Source organism: Elephas maximus, chromosome 4 (genome assembly GCF_024166365.1).
Source record: "Elephas maximus indicus isolate mEleMax1 chromosome 4, mEleMax1 primary haplotype, whole genome shotgun sequence".
NCBI lineage: Eukaryota > Metazoa > Chordata > Mammalia > Proboscidea > Elephantidae > Elephas > Elephas maximus.
The window spans coordinates 119,753,224-119,774,236 of record NC_064822.1 but is presented as its reverse complement, the minus strand read 5'-3'; the positions used below and the strand labels follow the sequence as shown (position 1 = coordinate 119,774,236).

The 21,013-nt window shown below is 36.6% G+C and overlaps 1 protein-coding gene across 12 annotated transcripts in view; it reads right to left on the bottom strand.

Annotated features, from left to right (window-relative positions):
• Positions 1-21,013, bottom strand: part of SLC16A7 (solute carrier family 16 member 7) — a 208,842-nt gene that overhangs the window by 124,487 nt on the left and 63,342 nt on the right. For 4 of the 12 annotated variants that reach the window (XM_049883744.1, XM_049883743.1, XM_049883747.1 and 1 more), the window contains exon 2: positions 752-799. The exons of 1 other annotated variant lie outside the window; for it this stretch is intronic. The gene's annotated coding sequence lies outside the window, so the exon portion shown is untranslated. Of the gene's footprint in view, positions 1-751; positions 800-2,572; positions 3,547-11,988; positions 12,043-13,728; positions 13,813-14,999; positions 15,112-21,013 lie in introns of those variants that run through there. 7 more of the 12 variants (XM_049883739.1, XM_049883742.1, XM_049883740.1 and 4 more) reach the window with 7 other exon arrangements.

The following is a 21,013-nucleotide window of genomic DNA, read 5'->3' as shown; positions in this document are numbered from 1 at the left end:
ATGCAGAGCATGATTACTCTTAAATGGATACACAGACACTTTTACTTTATAAACTAGTTGTGAAAACTGCAAAATTTAGAAGCAATGCCTTTAATTCCACGTGAATTATATGGACAGCACCACTGAAATATAATTGTATGATAGCTTCATATCTTGCCATAACATAATCCCAAATGTTTTAGAAACAAATTTTAAAACCCAATCGGACAAAAATTAAAAGCAAATTTACTTTACTATTTTTTAAGCAAGGTGCATTGATATTTATAAAATATAATGACATAAAACCAGAATATTTTTGATATTATTGTATATCACTAAGTACAAATAAAATTTTAGTGACTAGACATTCTGTTTTATTTTCAAAATCTCAGTGTTAAAGGAAATTTAAAAAATTTCCTAACCTAGATATAACCAAAATTTTCCTTACTAGTCAGACATGATATTGAACTATATTATTTAAAATAATCGTAACAATATATCTGTCAGACATTAGGATTAAGAATCACAAATTTTTATAAAAACATTGAGAAAATTCTCTCTCCTTAATAAAAACAAAGACTCCCCCATTAGCCTTAACTTTGTTCACCTCAAAAGCGAAATCTTTTATATCAGCCAATATTTATAGACTTTATTGTTCTTTAAATAAGCTGAGAACATAGAATCAGTTAACTTTGAGGAATAAAACAAATCACATACCTATAATCTAAAATACAGCCCAACATAAGTACAATTTGTATAATTTAAAAGTTACCTGAAAAGAGAGAGAACTTGACTTTGTCACTTTTTGCAGGGCTCAGGGCTGAGAACAGAGGAAACAGACCATTAACTTTTAGCCAGAAGCAACCTTGCATACTCCCGTAAAGGGACTTTGCTTTGCCCTTTCCTCTTCCTTCTTTCAAATAGGGGAAAGGTAGCCCTCCCTCCCTCTTTGGAAGAGCTTGCTTTGATATGCACAGTTAGTACATACTTTTCCCAGGATTAAGTAAAGTTTGCTTAATTATATTATGGGTCAAAGAAGGTGACCAAGTCTGGCAATTTGAACTGCTAAATTTAATCATCCGGGTTTTTTTTGTTTTGTTTTTTTTCCTGATGTTGATATAGCCACATTGTCAAGCATATTTGCTATCATGGGATTTAATGCCGTGTGCAGAACACAATGCAAAAGCACTGTAATACATAAATTAATGTGCCAGGGAACTTTCACCAAGTCTGAGACTAGATAACTCCGTTGGCGAAGAATAACAGCAAAGAGGCCAAGGTAGCACATGGAAAATTCTTTGGGGTTAGTTTCATTTTGTTGCCTGCTTACACACTCTGCTCCTAATACTGCCAGTCATTCTGTATATACATGTCCCCCCAACTTAAAGTGTGATGGTGAATCTGATGGTGGATCAGCGTTACCACCTTTGTGTATGAAGAAAACAGAATAACCTTTGGAGAAATGAAGAGCTATCATTATTGAATGCTACTCATGTGAGGTAGGCACATAGCAAACTATATTCTTTCATGGTGAAGCCATATGTATCAGAGTAGAACTGTACTGTATAGGGTTTTCAAGGCTGTGGTCCTTCCAAAGCAGATACCAGGCCTTTCTTCTGAGGTGCCTCTAGGTTTGGTTCGAACCACCAACTTTTCAGGCTACAGTGGAGTGCTTACCCATTTATACCACCCAGGAACTCCCAAGAGTCAGAACTGACTCAATGGCAATTGTTTCTGTTTTTTCTTTTTTAATCTCACTCTATAAACCGTATAAGATAAGCATCATAATCCATGTTTTCAGTACAAAACCACTGAGGCTCAGAGCCTTGATTATTTGCATAAGGCCACACAGCTGGTAAATACTGGGGCCCGGATTTCAACCCCAGTTTATCTGGACCCAAGGACAGGTTCCTCATCACTGGAAGGCAGCCCAGCCTCTCCATGGTCAGTGCGTGAGGAGCATTTGAATTCTCACGTGAAAGATACAAGTATTTCGACATAAGCACTAAATAAGGGTCAGTTATAAAGTATGCTTCCAGCAATGTTAATAGTCTGTATTTCTAAAGGTACATAAACTAACCAACAAACAACAAAAAAACCCATTGCCATCCAGTCAATTCCCACCCATAGCAACCCTACAGGACACAGTAAAACTGCCCCATTGGGTTTTCAAGGAACAGCTAGTGGATTCCAACTGCCAAGCTTTTGGTTAGCAGCCGAGCTCTTAACCAAAATGTACACAGCAGTTACTAAAACCAGGTTAATAACATAAAAGACCTCCAGAAATTTTCAATTAAATGTTTCACAAAATAAGTTATGTGGTATTTTTCTATCTCTTCTATTAATACCTTAAGTTCAAAAATAAAAGCAGAAAGAAATTTTACCTAATACAAAATTAGGCATATACTGAGGTTTCAACACACTGAACAAATTATACTATGAATTTTACAATTGTATAGCACACATCTGGCAATTAAAAGCAGATGGCATCTGCACTGAGCAAGGCGGATAAATCCCATCTTCATTGCTAACAGTGTAGTAGGGATCAGCATGAATTCTATTTCCAAAGTGTGGAGAGAGATCCAGTCCTCACCTTTCCACTTCTCCATTCCATCGTCAGCCACCCAAGAAGCATTCTCTCTTTGACCCTAGGAACTCAAAGCTAGGTCAGAGCTCATAAGTTAAGCAGACACTTTTTTCTGATCAGCTGTCTATACAGCCCTTCTCTCTAGCCACACAGAGATAGGTCAGAGCTCACACATTAGAAGGACACCTTCTTTCAAACTGCCAAATAGGCAGCCTCCAGCCCCTGCTGGCTCTCACCGCCCCCAAACATTCATCAATTTGTTGGAAAACAGCTGAAAGAATTCATGGAGAGTACAACATACTTACAGCTGCAGATTTATTACAACCAAAAAAGGGTTCAAACAGAGATGTATAGGGTAAGGTCCAGGAGGGGTGCCCGTGTGTGGCTTCCATGTCCCAAAAAGTGACACACTACCATCTCCCATGCATGGTCAGCAACCAGGAAAGCTCCTCTGAGCCTCAGGCTTCAGGGCGTTTATCAGCCGTACCACCTCACCATGATGGATTACATCATGCCTCCTGAGGCCTGGTCTACACTGGGCCCCCATGTGTTCCCTCTTGGTCTGGTCAGCCCCGACTGAGCAGCCTCAAGTGTGGTCCGGCTCGAAGGAATCAAGAACAAAGGCCAAACTGCAAGATGATTCCACATCTTGCCATATTTTTACTGAGAACTCTTCAAGTACACTGTTGTCCCAATGTTTAGCATAGCTCTTAATTGCTAGTAAGTGTTCAATATATTAATTTAGAGTAAAATTACCTGATATAATATAAATGATTAATGAATAATAACTTGATTTTCTACTCTGTATATACTCCTGAAAGTAATGTCTGTTTTTAAAAAAGGTGGAGGAATAAAATTTCCCTGTCAAATACATTTTATATACATTATACATAAATACATTAAAAACATTACAATAAGACAATTTTATGCAAAGAAATTAATATTAACTTTATTAAGTAAAATGTGGTATTAGTTATTCCAAGAATGCCAAATTTAGAAAGCTTTCATATATTTAATAAATACGCTTTATTTAGTATTATTAAAAAACATTCTAAGGTGAATTAAAAAGAGAAATGAAAAGATATATATATAGACTTGATATGTAAAAATTATGTTAACAGAAATGCAACTTGATAACATAAGATATATCTTTATTAAAGTTGGCAGGAGTGTTGATAATGTATTTTGTACTTCTTTTGTATGATTTTGGCTACAGTCATTATAATATTAAATCCTTAAAAAATGTTACCTAAATTGAGAGAAATTCTGGTCTATTAAGTTTACAGAGCCTATTAGAAAAGTTTTGAAGTTCAAATTATGACTCATATATTTGTTTTATAAACGTACAATTTATTTTTCTTCACATAAAATATTTTTCCTACTAAACTATTATAAAGGAGCCATGTTGGCACAATGGTTAAGCACCCGGCTGCTAACCAAAAGGTCAGTGGGTTCAAACCCACAAACCACTCTGTTTCTGTAAAGATTACAGCCTTGGAAAGACTATGGTGCAGTTTTACTCTGTCCTTATAGGGTCAATATGAGTTGGGATCCAGTTGACAGCAACAGGTTTGGTGTTGGTTTAATACACATTTTTAACAATTCTGTACAAAAATTTCAAATTAACCTAAACAGTGAATGATAGATAGCTTAATACTTGCCAAAGTAGGAAAAATGGCAAATATAACCAATTGACCTTCACATGTAACCTCTGGCACTACATAATCACATAATCTGCCACCTGCAACAATTTGATTCATTTTTGTGGCAAGGAAAACATCTTAGACAAAGCACAGAGAAATCATGTTATTAAAGTTGAGCAATGACATAAAAACTTTCACAATGATTTCTGTCAGATGTGAGAAAACATAGACAGTTGGGTTTGCTAGTCCTTTGAGTAAAGAAGAGACAAATGCAAAACAAACCTACTCACCAGAAGTTTCCATGAGCCCTGAAGAGAAAATGGTTGAAGGTGACTAACCTTTGCCAAGGTTACAAATTGTCAAGGGTACTTCCAAAAATAAAATAATGCAAGACCTTTTTTTTTTTCTTTTAGTTATAGTTTCTAAAATTCTTCAATAATGTGGGGAAAGGAGAGAAGAAACAGAGTCTCAGGAGAAAATCTTGATGAATAGCATATATGGTCTTGGTAAAAAAACAGGTTATTAATTCTGAGTTTGTAACATGACAATAAGATCTTGGCAATGGATTTGTTTATAGTATTATTCCCAAATTCCATGCAGCATTTGCACATATCCCTTGTGAGATTTTGATGTTTTTTCAAATTATAACTAAGAAATAAAAATTGAACTAATTGTGGAAAATCCATGTTTTTCATCTTCAAGGTGCAAGGAATCCTGAAGAATAAATTCTCAGGCATCTATTTTTGATGGCCAGCAGTAGTGAACTTGTCAAGAGTCACAAACATCAAATGCCTCACAAACACGATGGGAGTCTCCTAATGCATGCTTTTCTCATTTGGATAAAATTTATTTATTTATTTTTCTATCCTAGAAAGAGTACCCTAATCTTACCATTCACTGAGCAGCACTGAGCATGGTCCTAGTACTGTGGAAATTCTAGAATTTTAATGGTGTTAAAAATCAGCATATAACAGAAGAAAACCACCCAGGTTTATTCTGAGTTAATTTTCCCTCAGAGCCCTGATGTAAAAATGATCTTTTTCTTTTTTAATTTTGATAATCATAAAAAAAAAGGTTTCCAGTCAAATTTGCCTCCCTAGAATAATGCCTTCAACATTTCAATACATCACAGGAAAATATAATGGGTGGAGGATAGTCCTAAAGACAAAACGGACACGTTTTCCACATTTCAACAGATGCCCCTTCTTGCTGACAACAGCGGCTCCCTAGTGGAAAAGCATTATTGAAAGAGTGATTTGAACCCATGGAACATTTAAGACTCTTCCTTATTTGGCTGTTACCCAGTCACTGGACAATCCTACTATGTTGCGCCAATACAGTGAACACGATTAGTGAGAGTGCTTTAAAAAATACCCTGTAGCTCAGAATCTTTGATTCCACTTGGTTCCCTGCCATCACCCTCAGCGTGCAGTGTGGCCTCACAGCTTTCTGTTAAATGCACCAAAATTGTGCCAGTGATTCAGCTTAAAGTCTCAGAGTCAGCAATAATGTCTCCCCCACCCCCCAATCTACTGTCAAAGTTGCCAATCCTTGTACACATTACTTCTAAAAGGACACTATCTCCTTTACTTCATCCTCACTGCCATCATTTAACTTCAATAAAGTTTGCAGCCTCCCAATTGTCACCTCAGCATCAAATCTCTCCACTTCAGTGAAGTCTCAATACATTTGCCTAAATTAAATTTTATAGCTAATACAAGCTCCGACTATTGTGCAATAGTCAACTCCTAGTCAACATTGACCATTACTCCCCATCTCCCCTTTACAACACCTGCCCACCTCAAGTACCTGCTCCTCAGCACATACACACACACACACACACCACACACACACACACACACAGAGGAATTCCAGGGGATATATTATAAAATGATACTATAATCAAGTACTTAGCTTCTATCTCTGCTAGAGCCAATAATACTTGTTTTGTCATTGTTAGGTGCCAGCGAGTTGGTTCCAACTCACAGCGACCCCTATGTACAACAGAACAAAACACTGCCTGGTCCTGCACCACCTGCACAATCATTGTTATGCTTAAGCTCATTGTTGCAGCCACTGTGTCAATCCATCTCCTTGAGAGTCTTCCTCTTTTTCACTGACCCTCTACTTTACCAAAAACAATGTCCTTCTCCAGGGACTGATTCCTCCAGACCACATGTCCAAAGTATGTCAGACACAGTCTCACCATCCTTGCCTCTAAGGAGAAGTCTGGTTGTACATCTTCCAAGACAGTATAGGTGTTTTAATGTGTTTTGGCTTTTCACTGCCGTTTGTAAAATAAGAAGCCATTACGTCTCCCTATTTTAAAACTACTGCAAAGGCATTAGACATTAACGAGTTGAGGGGAAGCAGACTTTAAGGCAGCATTAAATCTACTGGATCAGTCGTATTTCAATAAGGGTAAGATTTCTTACACAGCTCAAAACAAGTTTATATATTAAGTAAAGTTTAATGGACACTATATTATTTTAAATGAAAATATACAACTTTCTCATGCCAATGTCATGGAATAAAAATAAGAAAATTCATGTAAACTCACATGATAAAGATAGTTTCATAACAATTCCCTGGGACTTGGTAAAGTCCTTACGGCTTCAGTTTATTTTATTCTCTCTCCAGCTCCACTATGTGGACTAGACTTTCTTGAAGTCCTCTTCAGCAGCAGATAGAAAAGACGGACTTCCTTCACCCTTGTCTGACCCTGTGACAGGCCCCAGACTCCTAACTAGGCTTCGTCCCCTTGAGGAACCAGCTATTTCTTATCATGGTATAGCATAACTTCTTGCTACCCTTCCTTACCCTATTCAAATGATTCTTTGCTAAGAATAGTATTAGATGTAGGGTTAGAAGGCTTGAGTTCAGATCTACACTCTACTCCTTAAGTCAAACAAATTATCTAATATCTCTGAGCATCAAGTTTCTCATCTATCTACTGGCTTCCTATTTCCTAATGGAGACACTTCTATGAAAACAACACTTCTTTTCATTCCTCATCCGATTGGTGAATTTAGAAGAAAAAACTAGGCAAGCTTGTTGCAGCCATTTCTAGGGTCTCTCTTTTCCAGATGTACCTTCCTACAAAGGGGGTGAATTCCATACTATGTGGTAATTTTACTAGGGCAAGTTCTATGCCTCCAATGGGAAGCATGAGTTGTGAGGATAAGTTCAAATTAGTAATTCCAATTGACCATATACACAAGCCACATTCTTCAGTTCAACATCAGTTTTAAGAATTAAATGGATGGGTCAAAGAGCCTATCTGAATATATTTTATTCCCTGTGCTTAATTAATTAACCTAACCAACATTTAGTGAGCACCTAGCAAACAAAAGCCATTACACTATGAATAGTAGGGGTGCCAGGGTAGATAAGGTAGGTTCTCTTTTCTCAAATACTCACTTTTCCAGGGTGAAAAATGGATTCATATATACTTAAATCGGGCTTTTATTAAAGCTAAAATAGAAGAATAACGTATTATAAGAGATGTCATATAGTGCAGAACCTTGTATAATATAACTCATCAGCACGTACACTTGCATAAACCCATTAACCCATTGCCGCTGAGTCAATTCTGACTCATAGTGACCCTATAGGTCAGAGTAGAACTGCCTCATAGGGTTTCCAAGGAGCACCTGGTGCATTGAAACTGCCAACCTTTTTGGTTAGCAGCCGTAGCTCTTTAAACTAAAAGTAAAAGCCAAAATCATAAAACTACCTACTGTAGGCATCTGCCATAACATCTTAAGGTTGTTAAAATTAGGCAATATTAAATTTGGTTATATCCAAATCCAAGCCAATACCACAGAAACATCCCCCTGTATATAAAGCCAATATACTGTTGTTGTTAGTTGCTGTCAACTCAGTTCCAACTCATGGTGCCCCCATGTGTGCAGACGGTTTTCAAGGCTATGACCTTTCAGAAGCAGATCACCAGGCCTGTCTTCCAAGGCACCTCTGAGTGGGTTCGAACCACCAACCTTTCAGTTAATAGTCAAGCGCTTAACTGTTGTACCACCTAGTGACTCCCCAAACCAGTACGCTCATTATTAATCAGATTTTCCACGGACACATTAGCAAATGTGCCTAATTTTTGCCGGTAAGAGGAACTCTGAATTCATCATTTCTAGAGCTTAACACAAATGGAGAAGTTCAAAATTAGTTTGGAATGTTTCCGAGGTTTAAGATACTGTCAATAATATATAAATCTGGCCAATTCAGCCTGAAAGAAAAAGCCTAATTATTTGATCACTAGCCTTGACATCAACTCACAGTTAGTGGGTTTGTGAGTTTTTAATAGGGAAAGTATTGTTGAGTATGCTCAGCTTAACTCCTTACTGATTTCTTGGTATGGTTTCAAGGCAGGAAGGCATAGAGAGGTAAAGAAGATGTGAAAGGTATTTGGTACTTAATGTACTTGAAATCTTCCACTAACTCATTTCATTGACTTTTTTAAGTAGTTCTTTTTTTTTTTTCCTTGCTACCCCTCCGTCAAATGCTGATTTAAAGTCAAATCAGAGGCAAAAAAGATCAAGATTCTTTGTAGGTTCAGTGTTCAAAGGATTCTCTGAGGCCACCCAAAGATCCATATATTTCCATACAGTTAAGTTCCTTGGGGAAAACCACTCCTAATTTTCCATGATTTTTAACTGTATCCAGGGCAAGGCAGCCGATCAGCAAAGTGTGGGAGGAGTGGGGTAGTGAAATTCAAGTTGACAGAAGTCCCTGAAGGGCCCACTTAGAGGCCATCTGTGTTTGAGGGAAAACAGAAACCTCACTTACGTAAAGGAACACAATGTGAGTAGTGGTTGTCTGCATATTAACCACAGAGCCAATAGGCCTGTGATTACAGTTTTGAAGTATCCAGTTTTAATGGGTAGTAGCCCTTGTATTTCAGATATCTGTGTAAAGAACTTTTTTGTTTGTTTGTTTTTGTGGGTCTATTTGTTTTTTTCTTCTACAAGAGAAAAACCTCGAGAGTCAAAAAGACAGGCACAAACAAGCTGTTTCGTAAGATCAGTGCGTGATTAGAAACTGTGTATAAGTTATGGCATGCTGCTACCAGTCTTTGTGTGTGAGTAGCTAGGAGGAGTAAATAGGTCTTACACACCTGCCTATCTCCACTACCAGAATCTTTGCTACTTAAGGTCAAGGATCATCTTCCTCCAATGGACTAGGAAAGCCTTCAGTGGACTTCATTTTCTATTGGCATTGGGCAGTGTGTAATATAAGCTGGTCAATTTAATTAATATATTGTGCTTTGGAATATAACTATCGTGGTCAAAGTTTAAAAGGGCTCACCAAATATATCCTCCCCCCAGATCTAAAGAAGACACACCAGCACACAAGCCAAAAAGAACGTCATATTGACTAAAGCAGCAATTTCTAGCCATCCACTTATGAGACTCCTCTCTTAACAGAATATCTGAAAATTCAATGTTCAGACTAGGTTTTCATCACTTTCAACGATTTCTTATATCAAGGACCTCTTTTTATAGAGTACTACATACTCTTCCTGACACCAAGAAACCTGCATACTTAAGCAGCAACAATAAAACAACCCTAAAGACTCACAGGTTCCCTGGGTGGTACAAAGAGTTAAGCACTGGACTCCTAACTGAAAGGTTGGCAGTTCGAACACACTCAGAGGCACCTCAAAAGACAGGCCTGGCGATCTGCTTCTAAAAAACATTATGGAACAGTTCTACTCTGCACATATGAGGTTGCCATGAGTTGGAATCGACTTGACAGCAACTAATAATAACAAAGACTCACAATACAAAATAGCTAAAACAGAAAGACATGTGAATTGAAGGAAGTGAGTTATTGTAGAAGATGCAAAATTTACTCCATCTGTATATCTGTGATAATGAGGCCAAAGAGTTATTAAAAAGAGCAAAACATATTTAAAAAAAAAAAGTTAAATTACAACTTATGAAACTGACAGAATTTAGGTGCAAGTGGATAACAAATTATGGATAACGTTACCAAAAAATTCCAGAATATTTTATTGTGCTCGTGCAAAACACAGGATCAAGAGGCAGTCGTCTGAACAGAACAAGGGGATGCTGCGTAATTCAAAATTAGAAAAAGGGTGTGGCAGAGTTGTATCCTCTCACCTTACTTATTCAGTCTGTAGGCTGAACAAACAATTCAAGAAGCTGGACTACATGAAGAAGAACATGGCATCAGGATAAGAGGAAGACTTGCTATACGTAGATGACACAACCTTACTTGTCGAAAATGAAGACAACCTGAAACACTGATGAAGGTCAAAGACTATAGCTTTCAATATGGGTTACGCCTGAATGTGAAAAAAACAAAAATCCTCACAAATGGACCAATAAACAACATCATGATAATGAAGAATAAATTGAAGTCATGAATGTGTACATTCTACTTAGATTAATAATCAACATCCATGGAAGCATCAGTGAAGGAATCAAATGAAGTACTGAATTGGGCAAACCTGCTGTAAAAACCTCTTTAAAGTTTTAAAAAGCAAAGGTGTAACTTTGATGACGAAGGTGTGCCTGACCAAGCCACGGTCTTTTCAATTGCCTAATAAATATGCAATAGCTGGTCAATTAATTTGGGGACAATTAATAAAAAAAGAAAAATTGATGTATTCGAACTGTGGTATTGGTGAAGAATACTGGCTACGTCACGGACTGCCAGAAGAAGAAACAAATCATTCTAGAAGAAATACAACCAGAATGCTCCTTAGAAGCAAGGATGGTGAGACCTCAGCTCACTTACTTCAAATACGTCATCAGGAAAGACCAACTGCTAGAAAGGGACATCCTGTTTGGTAAACTTGAGGGTCAGTGAAAAAAAAGGGAAACCCTCGATGAGACAGATGACACAACAGCTGCAACGGAAGATTCAAATATGCCAGTGATCGTGAAGACGGTGCAGGACCAGGTAACGTTTCATTTGTTATACATAAGATCGCCATGAGTTAAAGCTGACTTGATGGCAACTAAAAAAAATAATAACATCAGTCTTTACCCCAAAGTTCTGGATACTCTCCTGTCTAGAGCTTTAAAAAAACAGCATGAATTTGCAGAACATAAACCCAGTAACCAGTTGCTGTCAAGTCAGTTCCAACTAATGACGACTCCATGTGTGTCAAGACAGAACTGCGTTCCATGGGGCTCTCAATGGCTGACTTTTCATTAAATCACCAGGCCTTTCTTCCAAGGCACCTCTGAGTGGACTTGAACCACCCATCTTTCAGTTAGCTGACAAGCAGTTCATCATTTGCATCACCCAGGGACTTTCCATGAAACAGTATTTAAAAAACAAAACTAATAATAAAAACAATGGCTGACACTCACATACCCCCTACTGTATGGCAGATACTGTCCACAGCATTCAACATAGATTAACTCAGTTACTTCTCACAACAGCCCTGTGAAGAAGATACTTTTACTGAACTCAATTTACAGTTGAGAAAACAGATGTTCAGATAGATTATAATTAGGAAGCATCAGAGTCAGAATTTAAATCCAAACACTCAGGATCCATAATCTGTACTCTTAACTAAAAAGGAATAGGTGGGGGTAAGCTTACTCCCTTACCAAACCATTATCCAAAAGGAAACACATGACATATTACAAACTAGCTCAACTCTCATACTAAGAACCAAACCTCCTGCCACCGAGTTAAGTCCACTCCGACTCATAGTGACTCTATAAGACAGAGTAGAAATGTTCCACAAGGTTTCCAAAGAGTGGCTGGTGGATTCGAAGTGCTCACCTTTTGGTTAGCAGCCTGACCTCTCAACCACTGCACCACCAGGGCTTCAACATACTAAGAAAGAAGAAAATTAACAAAGGGTCAAATACCCGGTGATTGATCTAATGACTTCCCATTGTAAACCTCTCTGCTCTCAGGCTTCCCATAATCTTACAGTGTTGAACTCTATTCGTTTCTTATTGCTGCTGTGACAAATACCACAAACGGAGTGGACTAAAACAATGCAAATGTGTTATCTTAAACTTCTAGAAGTCAGATGTCTGATACAGGCTCTTCTGGGACTAAAATCAAGGTGTCAGCAGGGTAGAATCCATATCCTGGACTTTTCCAGTTTCTAAAGGACACCTGCATTCCTTGGTTGTGGCTGCATTCCTCCATTTTCAAAACCATCAAGGTCAGGCTGAGTCCTCTTCATGCTGCCATCTTTCTTTCACTTATAAGAATCGCTGTGATTACACTGAGCCCACCCAAATAATCAAGAATAACTTCAGAATCAGCTGACCAACAACCTGAATTCTTCTATTTGCAACACTAATTTCCCCTTGCCAGAGAACATAACATATTGACGGGTTCCAGGGATTAGGATGTGGACATCTTTCAGGGGACATTATTCTGCCTACCACATGAACATATTAAAATTTGTTCTTGAATTTGAGGTAGAAGACAGATTACAACCAGGAATTGTACATGGCAAACAGTTGATACAATTTTGTGAATTTAACACACTATTCTTTTAAAATAATTAAAATGTAGCAATCCAAAGGCAGAAAAGAAAATTTGACCAATTGAACATAGTTTCTGAAAAGGGCATGGACTGATTTTCAGGAAATCTAATTTCAAATTTTACAGTCTGTGCAAGGTATTTACCATGCAGAGCATCTGTTTCCTCATCTACACAGCGGGGATAATAATATCTGACCTGCTTTATGCCCCAAATGGTACTGAGGATCGAATTACATTAAAATCATGAGTATGGAAAGTCTTTGTAAGCGATAAAGCCCTATACAAATAAAATATGGTTATGAGAAAGTCCAATACGATAATATTTGTTCAAAATACAGTTATTTTTTAAAAGGGTACCAATGACAAAGATAAACAATTAAAAGTACTTATTATTTTAAAACCAGCATTCACATTAGTAATAATAAACCAAAAAATCCAAACCAGTTGCCATCAAGTTGATTCTAACTCATGGCGACCCCATGGCAAATACCACTTCCTTCCTCCCGTTTCTTTTTTGTGAAAAGAACTTCTTTTCAAAATAGAACTTCTTTCCATAGGGTTTTCAATGGCTGAGATCTTTCAGAAGTAGATTGCCAGGCCTTTCTTCTGAGTGACTCTGGGTGGATTCAAACTACCAACCTTTCAGTTAGCAGCCATGTGCTTAACCATTTAATAATAACAATAAAATTCTATTATTTCATTTCAAACTACTTCAAAGTTTATCATCTATTACCTTTGTACTATATTTTTGAAGAAGGAAAGCCTTTTATTCAGTTCAATTTTATATACATAAAAATTGAAGCTTAATCTCTTAACCAACACCACACAGTATATGGATTCAGGGAAGGACTAGAAGCTAAGAATTCCAACCTTAAGATCATTTCTCTTTTTGAAAAGTAATTTAAACACCAGCAAAGTCAATACTGCCATTCAAATTAAGATCCACCAGTTCACAAACAGCATGAATTGGAATAACCAGACAGAAAGTAAGAATTATTGCACAGCAAGGGTACTCACGAAGTAGCTCTGCTGGCACAAAGAGTCCTAGAGTTTCCAAGATTCCCACATCTAAAGTTTCCCTGGAAAGCATCACATTGACTCCTAGAAGAATCCAAGAATACAGCACCATCTAAATATTGAGATGTTTGTTTTAAAAAATGAAAAGTATCCTATTCTGTATCTAAAAGACTTAATGGCCTGTAGTTTCTATTGCACTGGCTGAGATTGCCAGGCTCACCTTCTCTAAATCTCCAAGATTTTATTTAAAGACCCCCTTCTAGACACTGAGATCGTTGAGTTAAATTAATTCACATTAACACTAACCCCTATGTCTTTACTCTGGCACCTGACTTTATTTGTGAATACTGTTCTGTTCTAAGTCAAATTTCTCAAAGTACAATGGAGTTCCATCAAAACATATCAAGGAGATTTATTTCAATCTAGGGTCTTTGGAATTTCAAAAAAATTAGCTGTTTTTAACTTTTGGTGTTTTTTCCCCTCCGCTTTTAGAGGGGTAACGTATAAGTGTAGTGTGCGTGTGTGTGTGTATTTAGAAAGTAACACCCAGAAATTTGTACATAGATGTATTAAAACTCTATTTACATGAAATTAATTAATTAAGAAATTAAACATTTCAGTAAGATGTCTAAGGTCCAGCGCAGCAATAAATCAAATACATTCTAAGGACATAATCAAAATTTGACTCTCAATTCTTGGATGTCCTTTGATTATATAAACCTTGAAACAAGTTGCTTTTTTCTCCATTCAATTCTCTTCACAAAAAAGAAACGGGAGGAAGGAAGTGGTATTTGCCCTAAACATGTGACTATTAAATTAAGTCAGTTAATATTTTCAAACTGCCTAGCAAAGTGTTAGGCAACAATAATAATAACAATAACAATAATGACAATTATTATTAGTTGCCGCTGAAGAAAGTGAAAAATACTTCATATAGACCTTGAATAAATATTAATTCCCTGCTTGAAAAATACGAAACTTATTTAAGTACACAAGTCCTGATATTTCTCTCATTATTGAGCCAAACATGGTTTAATGTCTTGAATAAATATGATCAAAAAAAAAAAATCAGATTGTTTGGCAGTAGCATAGCGTAGTGCAAAGATTATTTAAATATGGTTGACATGGGCAAAAACTCCTTAGAGATGAAAACCAAAAAAAAAAACAAACCCACTGTCATCAAGTCAATTCTGACTCATAGTGACCCTACAGGACAGGGTAGAACTGCCCCAAAGTTTCCAAGGAGCGCCTGGCGGATTCAAATTGCTGACCTCTTGGTTAGCAGCTGTAGTACTTAACCACTATGCCACCAGGGTTTCCTTAGAGATGAAGACAGAGGTCATCTGGGTAGCACTCATAATATTACTTGACTTTACCAGACATCTGAAATGAAAGAAATTTTAGATTGACGGTCCATCTGCTTACTTTGTAAGATTCAAACCTATAAGCACGTGTGTTGCTGTTGTTAGGTGCCGTTGAGTCATTTCCGACTCATAGCAACCCTATGCACGACAGAACGAAACACTGCCCAGTCCTAGGCCATCCTCACAATTGTTGCTATGCTTGAGCCCATTGTTGCAGCCACTGTGTTGAGGCACATCACTGAAGGTCTTCCTCTTTTTTATAAGCAGACTATTTTCCACAATTTAGTAAATATCACAAAAGGAAAAAAAACTTATCAGTTCTACACGTGAAGAAACTCCTTGTCATGATAAATGAAATCATTTTAATTTGGAATCAAAATAGACATTTTACAAAATATTATTAGACCACATAGAGTAAGTTAAATTTATTTAAAGAGTAAAAGGCCATAACGTCTTACTACAATTAACTTTCTTTCTTGCTTCAGTGACTATTACTGAAATACATAATTTTAAATCTATTTCATTTTTAGGTTTGAGGATATATTGGTATTATTCGTTATAATTCACTTTTGTCTGTTTCATTACCTTCCTTACCCCAAGCCTACAAAGCCAAGCCCCTCATATTTTGACTCATGTAAAATAAAAATTCACTGATTTTCCTTTAGAAATTCTCTGATTTTTCTTGAGAATATTAGAACATCAGAGATCATTTTCATTTGTAGTTGCTTTTTCATTCTGTCAAAATAGGGCAGTAAAAGTTTTCTCATTCACTTTAATGAGTGCTTTTAATTTTTTTTTTTTTAAGTTCCAGGAATAGATCTTAAAAGGTATGTTTGTAGGTCAATACGTAAAAAATTGAAGCATAATTTGACAGTTAATATGACCATGTCTATCAAATAAAGATATATTTTAAGTAAGAAAAAAAGAAGGGTAGTTAAAATGAAATCAAATGTCTTCTGCGTGCTTTCACATGTCTTTTGACCTTCCAAATAACTTTTACCTAGAACAAAAGTTAATACTTATGACCTTCTGAAACATGAATGTCTAAATCACAGGTAGGTTTTACAAAGACTTTATTTATTGAAGAAAACAACTCGTGTTGTAATTCCCTTAATATAAAATCAATATCAAAAACATAGTCTATATTGTATTATTCTAGAAAATTCCATAAGTGAAGGGAAATTCTTGATCCATTACACTGAAAACCAGCACAAATAAGAAGGGAAAGCAAAGAATCAGGAACCTCTAAGACTCTGAAAGACTAAATTAATGTATAACCTCGTATCCAATTTTCAGGTAAGAAAAATTTGATATTTTTAATTTTGTAATTTTATTGGTCATTATTAGGTAATTTAAATGGCCATACTGTTCGAAAGGACCAGTAGCTAATTTGATATGGCTATTTCAATACTCAATGGTGTCATAAGTTCTATGTATGGCATAAGGTCATATCACAATTAATTGACAGGAATTCTGGTTACAACCAAAATGTATTATTCAGGGTCCATGATTTTTTTTTTTTAACTCATAAATAAATTTTAATCACAACATAAACTCATAAATTTTAATCAAAATATATTTTTGACAAAGGTGTTTATAAGAGTTAAGAACATATGATGCAGAAAAGGAAAATACAAGATCCATTTTTATACAGTTGATTATTACCTCCAAATACCTACACGATGATAAAAATAAAAAAATTCCCCAGCTGAAATAAGCAATTTTATTGATATATTTGACAAAAGGGACAAAAAAACCCCAAACCCACTGCCATCAAGTTGATTCTGACTCATAGCGATTCTACAAGATGGAGCAGAACTGCCCTATAGGATTTCCAAGGAGCAGCTGCTGAATTTGAACTGCCGACCTTTCGGTTAGCAACCAGGTGCTTAACTACTGCACCACCAGAGCTCCTTAAAATAGATAAAAGTTCTCTAAAAATAATGGACTGTTTTAGAAACTATATTAAAGCTACAATAAACATTTAACGCTATATAAATGCACACTTAAAATATTTTCAGGAGAGACAGCAGACAATGCTACTCTTTTAGGGGATAGTTTTTTTCCTTTAACTTAACAGCATCATCCCCTTATGTGAGTACATTCTCACCCTCATTAGGGCTTGGGAAAAAGTTCTCTGAATGAAATATTCATTAATATCTCAATCACAATTCCACACTTTATGACAGTTTTTAGCGTTAGTAATAAATCCAAAAATAACTGAAAATTGATCTATGAAAATCTTTTAAATCTTTTTTCCTTTCCTCACAAGCCCAGAAAGCATAAGGCCTCTGTTTGTTTTGGAAGCAAGTGGCAAACGCTATAAAAAGCAGAATTTGAAGTAAGCAACTAATGATCAAGACAAAGACGTAAAATCACATCAGCTGATAAGCAGCTGAGCTGACTCAAGGTTGAAAGATGTGAGGACATTACGGCAAAGGTGGAAAATAACATTCTTTGTGCTGTCAAATGACAGGCATGAGACACGTCATGCTTTTAGATATCGAATAACAATTCCATTGTTTGAAGTTTACACAACCACCAAAGGTGATTTCTGAAAGTCACAAGACACAAATTCTCTAAAGCCTTGTTACATACAAGTACAAAGCCAGAATTTAAAGCTACAGTATATAAGCATTTTCATAGAGGACTTTTAAGAAATTCTACCGTACTCCTCAATAAGTAGTATGACCAAAAATCTCTAAACAAGTACAATGAAGTTACATGAGCGGAACCTCAGAGAATGACATATACCATCTTGGAATGAAAATAATGTGAGACAATGCCAGGAAGAGTAGTGTTGATTTCAGAATTTTAGCAAAAATATTGACTGTGCTAATCTTGTTCACACATCTTAATTACGGAGATGAAAATGTCCTGTCTTAATTGAGGAAGTCAGAGGTGAAGGGAAATCAACGGGTACTGAAAACAAATGTAATTATTTAGTGTGGTATTGAAAATTAACCCATAAGGAGGGAAGTAGCTAAAAAGCATGGCAAAGGCATATCTTAATGAGCCTGCCTTATTGATGGGTCGCCATGCTCAGTTTTCCACATTTCTATGATGAATGCAGCAGTGGCTGTCAGGGGAGCACTGTATGGACATCCATGAAGAGAAAAACACAGGTAGGAACTTCTATTACTTGTCATCTCTTCTATAGTCAAATTTATATTTACCAGTGCCTTCAGCTCTATTATTTTTACATAGGATTAAGATAGACAAATATGAATGAGCTTTGAAGACCTCCAACTAGAGTGAATATAATGGACCAAGGGCCCAAGCTCTCTGAAATTCATTGCCAGGTTTGCACCTAGCCTACACATGCTGCAGGAGGCTCACAGCCCATGCCTGAGCACAGCAGAGATATGAAAATAAACCCATTCTTGAGGGTCTCCTAATGTCTGACTTTGGCTGGAGGACTCTAGGATAATCTAGGATAGGCTTGCCTAAAACATGTTGGATAATTCAATAGTCATCTTTGGGGAAAATAAAAAACATTATTATGAGTTGTCAAAGCCCTGGTTCCTTCATAAACATCAAAAACTGAACTCAGTGTGAAACTTAGTTGTAAGATGATTTTCAACTTCCTGATGTAGCTCCAGGAGGTTGAACTACTACAAATGGGTTAGAACTACAGAAAGACGTATTTTTGTTCAATACAAATATAATCTCTGATAGTCTGATATATCTAAAAGTAAAATGGTTACTCCAATCCTTTCAACCACCCTTTGATAATACTAACGTCCCTATTTTATAGAAAAGGAAGCATTAGGCTTGGAGAAGCCAAGTAAGTTCTCAAGGCTACACAGTTTATGGGTACCAAGAACCAAAGGCATCACTGTCAAGTCAATTCTGGCTCATAGAGACCCTATAGGACAGAGTAGAGCTGTTCCATAGGATTACCAAGGAGCTCTTAAGTAGTGCTTTGCTTTAAGAGTAAAGCCAATATTCTAATGTTAATCTTTGCTCACCCTTTCCAGTATACCATACAGCTAACCAACCAATTGCCATTGAGTCGATTCCTACCTGTGGAAACCCCATGTGTATGAGAGTAGAACTGTGTTTCGTAGAGTTTTCAATGGCTGATTTCTTAGGAAGTAGATTCCAGGCCTTTCTTTGAGGCACATCTGGGTGGACTCAAACTTCCAACCTTTCAGTTAGTAGCTGAGCATGTTAACCATTTGCACCACCCAGGGACTCTGCCTACAGTTAGAAGAAATATATTTAGTGAAATGACTCTGCATCAGCCGTAGCTGGGTGACTGGACTACATGATGTGTAAATACACTCCCAGTGACAAACTTCCACGACTTTTATGAGAAGACCCACTCCATAATAGTGTATCTCCTTTATTTTATATAGGCCAAACTTTCTTTTTTATATATCGTGAAACAAGTAAATCTATACACTCAGTTTAAATTTTTTTATTTTGTTTTATGGTTATCAAAGCGCTCCGATAAAGACCCCCTATGTTGTTTTTAAATATAACAATGGAAATTAGCATCATCTAGTTGTAATCTTCCTAACAATCAAAAGATAACATATAAATCCTTAACACTAATGATTAAATATAGTATACTGCCTTGAACAAGTGAAATATGTACTTATATCAAATTTAGAAAAATTTTTTAAATAAAATACTTAAGCAAGGCCACAAAACCAGAGGGATGAGTCCTGTTAATTTTATCCAAATCTTACATGGAACTGATCAACAGGAGTTCTGTTATCAGCTCGAACATCCACAGGACTTTGGACACTGTCACCTCACTTAGTCTAGGCAGTAATGTGGTTGAGGTCAGGTCATGGCACTATTTGGAATACAAGTATTAAAACAACTTTAAAATAAAGCTCCATTCACAAATTTGAAGCCATTAAATTCCAATGACGCCTGTCACTTCTAACACTGTCAACCTCCAAAGAACCTGTTCCCTCTAGTCACAACTCCCCTTTCTCATTCTCATATTCGTACAGACTTACATGAAGTCTTCTGGAATACACGCTTATTCCATACCTACACATGTCAAGTCCAAGACAGAAGCTCAGCATAATCCTAGTTCTATTCTGTGCCCTTTATACATATTACTATTTCACCTCCAAGCAAAGAATTATTTCTTTATTTCATTTCACTAAACTATATTATCCTCAATATTGAGACTCATTAGCCTCCAAGTCATTCCTTTCAAGTCAATTTCTCTTCATTCTAAATCCCCACCATAATGAATATTCAAAATCAATACCTACGTACTGCCATCCAACCAGCCGTCCACACAATTCATGACCTCCATTTCAGTAACCTACTTTCAACTCCCCAGCCTGGACCTTCATGGCTACTATGAACACCTCTACCAATAGAATCTCAAACATTGACATTCTACTTCCCAGATACAATTTCCTGTCTGATATGCAATCTTAATTTCATTCTGTCCTGTTCTGGAGTCTCTTTGACTTTTTCCACTCCCTCGACACTTACATCTTCTCCCAAACTATTTACCCCCTTCTCAGCATGCTGTCTTCTCAGTCACAATGTTAATCTTTATTAGAATTTCAGTTCTACTACATACTGGTAATACATCTCAGGAAAATTGTTTAACTAGATCCTGATTTTTTTTTTTTTATAAAACAGGAATAACACATATTTCATAGGAAAGAAAGGAATAAATGTGGCAATGTAATATAATAAGCACAATTCCTGGCACCTTGTAAATTCTCAACAAATATTACTTCCCCATAATCACCAACGAGAAGCCCTGATGGCTTGTACCTGATGGTACATTGGGTACATACCCGATGGGTACAATGGTTAAAGCGCTTGACTGCTAAATGAAAGGTCGGCAGTTCGAACCCACCAGCTGCTCCTCAGGAAAAAAAGACCTAGGGATCTGTTTCCGTAAAGATTTCAGCCTAGGAAACCTTATGGGGTAC